The sequence below is a fragment of the Aotus nancymaae genome, unplaced genomic scaffold, assembly GCF_030222135.1.
Source record: "Aotus nancymaae isolate 86718 unplaced genomic scaffold, 86718_ANA_hifiasm-v0.15.2.pri h1tg000006l, whole genome shotgun sequence".
NCBI lineage: Eukaryota > Metazoa > Chordata > Mammalia > Primates > Aotidae > Aotus > Aotus nancymaae.
The window spans coordinates 24,203,474-24,208,672 of NW_026988417.1; positions in this window are offsets into that span (position 1 = coordinate 24,203,474).

The following is a 5,199-nucleotide window of genomic DNA, read 5'->3' on the forward strand; positions in this document are numbered from 1 at the left end:
TGCTAGGGGGTCCAGTAAAAAATTAGGTCTATTAGACAAAAAAATACAGCAGCTTAATTTTTTGCATGTTTGAGTGGAGTGTGACTAAATGTATGGCTTGACTTTATTTCTTAGCCTGGTGTATTTAAGACACTATTTGCTCTGAATAGGAAAGTCCAACAGTTCTGGGTTTGAAGCCAGCTGAACTACTCGCTGTTTGACTCTTACTTCCTTAACCTTTGAGGGCTTCATTCTCTTCACATGAAAAATGAAAATAACAGATTTATATTGTTTAGAAGAGAGGCCAGCAAATATTTTCTGTGAAAAGCTAGAGAATAAATATCTTAGGCCTTGGAGTCATAGAGTCTCTATTGCTCCTGCTCAACTCTGCCACTGAAGCACAAAAGCAGCCACAGACAATGCATAAGTGGATGTGTGAGGTTGAATTCCAATAAAACTTTATTTATAAAGGCATACGGAGAAACAGATTTGGCCTTTGTGTGCCATCCTTTGGGTTGAATATAGACTACATAATAACAAAGAGACCCAAAACATATTGCCTTAAATAAGACAGAAGTGTATTTCTCTCTCCTGTTAACAGTCTAGAGGTGACCGTCCAGGCTGGTGGGGCAGCTCTACTCCATGTGGTCATTCAGGATCCAGGTTCTTTTCCTCTTTCATCTTTTGCTCTTTTATGCCTAAGGAACATTCAAGGAATAGCAAGGACAAGACTGGAGTGGCTACAGCCAAGCAAGCAAAGGAAATAGTTTAGGAGATGAGGTCAGAGAGGATGTGTGTGTGTGTGTGTGTGTGTGTGTGTGTCAGAGAAACAAAGACAGAAAGAGTAGTCTAGGTTTTTGTACGCTATTGCAGAAATTTGGCTCTGGCTCTGTGAGTGATGGAAAGCCTTGACTTTTCCTGAGCTGCCTGATCTGCCTGATCTGCCTTACACTTTAAAAGGATCCCTCCAACCACTAAATAGAAAACAAGCAAGGAGGAGTCAGGGAGGCAGCAGGGGGCCCGGTGTGGCAACCTTGACAGTAATCAAGGTGGGAAACCATGGTGACATGGGCCAGAGTGGACGTGGTCAGAATCTAGACATATTTATAAATGCAAATACACTTTTAATTTTTTCTGCTGAGACAGTTCATGGCTTATCAAAAGTTGATCCTCCAAAAACTTACAAATCACTGTGTAGGCCAGTCACATTTAGATATGACCAAAGGCTTTAAGGAACCACTTAATGTCTGAGTATCATGGTAGATAGCTTCACATGAGCAGGAACTGTATCTTTTTTAAAAACACTGACTACCCACTGCTTGGCACAGTGTGTAACATATAGCCAGATGTTAACAAATATTTGTGGAAGGCAGGAAGGGAAGGGAAGAAGAGATTTCTCCAATAAAATACAAAAATGCAGGAAAGTGCATGTATAGCAACTAACACAGAGTCTGCCATAAACTCAACCTTTGTGTCACCTTCCTAAGGTGCACAGCTCTCACATTAGCGTTTCTACTGTGTAGAGAACAAGAGCCCCAAGGGAAGATGGAGGTGTTCAAACAGGCTGGTCCATCCCCATTCAAGAAGCCACAGCCTCACAGGTCTCCTAGTTGTGCTTCTGTAAATCACAAGGTCATGGGCTTTTACAATTTTGATTACTTGAGACTCAGATGGTTCAAGCTGCAGATTCCAAGGTGGTACCATGTCCATCATCTTCCACTGTGAAGGCAAAGCACAAGCAGGAAGGTGCTAGCTCTGCCTCCCTTAGGCAAGACACGTCATCTTTGGGCCTCCGCCTCCTACCTAGAACACGAGGGGGTTGGAGTGAGAGGCTCCAAAGGATTTCAGGCCCCTGAACTATTCCCAGACTCAGACCTGATCCCGCCCCTCCACGTCTTAATCTCCAGATAGAGTGGCTGGCTGGTGGCACACGAGAGGGCTCCACATCAGTGACTACTGGCTGCTCATGGGTAAGTGGGTGGTCAGCAGAAAAGGCTGGACTTAGGGAGCCCTTCATGAAGAATGGCCTATCCAGCTTCTCATATGACTGACCCATGCAGCAAAACAGACCCCCTCCCCCTTCTTGTGGTCCCTCACTCCTCACCCCACTGCCACATGTTCATGCTCTCCTTGGAATGGGATTACAGAACAAAACATGGGCTCTGGAGTCAAACACTGGATCAGCACTTGGCACTTACAACGCTGAGGGTTTTTGCATATTTATGGATTAAAAAGGGAGGGGAGCCCAGTGGATAAGGGTACACCCTCTGGTAGCAGATTTTCCTGGGTTTAAACCCAAACTCCTCTTCCTGCTGGCTGTGTGACTCCAGACAAGTTCCTTAACTTCTCTGTGCCTCTGTTGATTCATTTATAAAATGGGGCTGATGATTGGATCTGTCTCACAGAATCTGTGAGGACCAACTGAGATAATAGCTATAAAGCCTTTAGAACAGCACCTGACTCTGGGCTAGGGCTGCAGAAGGGTTAGCTATGATTATTGTTTTCTCTATTTCAGTCTTATTGACTGTGCAAACTTGAGGGAGTTGCCTAACCATCCTGGGCCCTGTTTTCCTGGCTTTGCCACTGTTTAGCTGTGTGACCCGGGGAAGCTCTCACACTTCTTTGTGCCTCCATTACCACCTCTGTCAAATGGGGATATGAAAGTGCTGCTTTGTGAAGAGTCCTGAGAATAAATGAGTTAAGGTGTGTAACACTTTTCTGGTGCCAGGCACTCTGCAAATGCCAACCAATCATTCAATCAGTATCCTTTTAGCAAATATTAATTGAGGTACACTTTGGGGCTAGACATTCTGGGGAGAATGGTGACCCCACAGATGGAGCCTCTGAAATGAGAGCTTCCTCTGCCTTGCCTCCCACCCCAACCCATGACTTTGATGGTCATAGAAAATTTCATGTTAATTTCACATCTTTAATTTTCTAAGAGCTCAGCGAACATTTGTTTGAACTCACTTACTTTTCCTTTACAAATGTCCATTTTTTTTCCTTCCTCTGGGCCAGCATGACTATAAATCGTTGTCTATGATTCCGTGCTTAGAAAGAGCCAGGCTAGAACCTACCATTGGAGGGTTTTACTGGGTTATTTATTGCGACAGAAAATGCAAATGCATTGGCAGTAAACATAAGGAGGAAAAAGCTACTTCAGCAGTATGTGCAGAACGTAAATGCAGATGGAAATGGGGGGGTGGAGTGTCATTTTTAGTAAGTAGAGCAGATACTCCACTTTGCTGAAAATATGAAACACCAGAAAATTCTCCTGACTTTCTATGTTAATGAAAGAAATGTAAAGCTGACCTGCTTCTTTTTTCAGGACCCCAGAATGACATTATATTTCACTATAGTCAGTGCTATTCAATGTGAAAAGCTGATAAAATACCAAATAAAAAACCTAAAAGGGAGTGCGTGGAGAACAGAGCTTTGCTGAACGACACCAAGTCCTTTCTCATCACCTGCACTGCAGAAAGATCCTCTCTCGGTGCTGCCAAATTTCCTTTTTCTGGTCTATTTCATACCAGAAAGATCTTTTCCAAGTGGTTAAAAATATATTCTCTTGGTCTCTGTGCATAACTTGCAAACAGAGTTAGGGAACAAGGAGCCTGAGCTCCCCAGATCCACTCAAGGATAAGAAACATTGCCTTGTCTTGAGTAGCTGATGTTAGAGAAAAGGCTTGATTCCTACTCCTGATGTCTCCTTCCCTGTGGAGGGAACTCAGGAGCACAGTACTCCTGGCACTAGTCTGCAGGTCTCACTCTCCAGCCTCAATGAGATGCACTATCCTAAGAAAATTACTGAATTAGGACCAGAAACTGGACACGCTAAAACTGATCTCACCCTCTCCCTCTGGTTGCCTGCCAAGCACAAATGCTCCTCCACACTGCAAATGTGTGACCAGGTATGTCAAAATGTGTGTTTCGGGGGTCAGTGTTAGGAAACCCATCTGCATGCAGGTAACAAGTTGCAGTTTCCAGTGTAACCTTATCCATCATAAAGGGCGCTATTCTGGTATGTTTCCTACTTCTCAAGGGCTGCAGTATTCAGGCAGAGAATTGGGGCTTGCGACAGGGCTATCCCAAACCCCAGCAGGTGACAAAGATGTCTCTGAGGTATCATGATAGTCTTCGGAGCATTGTCATCTTCCTCCTGGTCAGCCATAACTCACCAAACACTGCCTAGGAGACCTTATCATCACTAATAAGTCTTTTTGGCTGTAATTAAGGAAGTTAAGGTGACAACATTCCTCCTCAACATTCAATCCCCAGTCAAGACTCTGTTGAAATCCCTTCAAGAAATTTCCCTTGATTTTTCAGCTAAATTGATTGTTTCTTCTTTTTAATTTCAATACAATTGTTTACTCACCTGGGTGCATAAATTATTTGTGGAAATGACTTCTCTCCCTTAAACATTGTGTGTGTGTGTATGTGTGGTGCCATGTCATAGTGTGGTATGTGGATGTGTTAGTTCTTTCTCAAATTAATAGACCCATTTGGCAGCAACCTCATTTTTATAAGCCAGTAAAAGTGGTGGTGTGTTACTCATTACTACAAAACAAATTACTCCATAACTCAGCAGCGTCAAACAATAAACGCTTATTGTCTCACATAGTTTCTATGGATCAAGAATCCAGGAGTGGCGTAAGTTTCTCAGGAAGTTGTACTTAAGACATTGGCCAGATCTGCAATCATCCGAAGGCTTGACCAGGGCCGACAGGTCCACCTCCATGTTGGTTCACTCCCATGGTGCAGACTGTTGGCAGAAGAACTCAGTGCCTCCCACGTGGGCCTCTCAACAGGCTGCTTGAGTATGTTCACAGCATGGTGGCTGGCCTCCCTCCAAGTGAGCAGTCCAAGACCTATTCTGGGACGTCATACGCCAACACTTTTGCCACATTCTACTCCTTAGAAGCAAGTCACTAAGCAAAGCTGACACTCCAGGGGAGGGAAACCGGGCTCCACCTCTTGAAGGGAGGGGCACCAAATAATTTGCAAGTATATTTCAAAACTACTGCAGGTCACATGGTGCAGAAAGAGAGAAGCAGAGCTGAAGAATATCAAAACCTATGAATTTATAATAGCAAGAATGAAATATATGAATGTTGGAACACTTGGAGCTCCTTTCTCTCTATGATCTGCCCAGGAAAACTGATGTGAAGAAATGTGGAAGAGAGCCAGCCAGTGGATGGGAGGGCGATGTAAAGGTGAGCT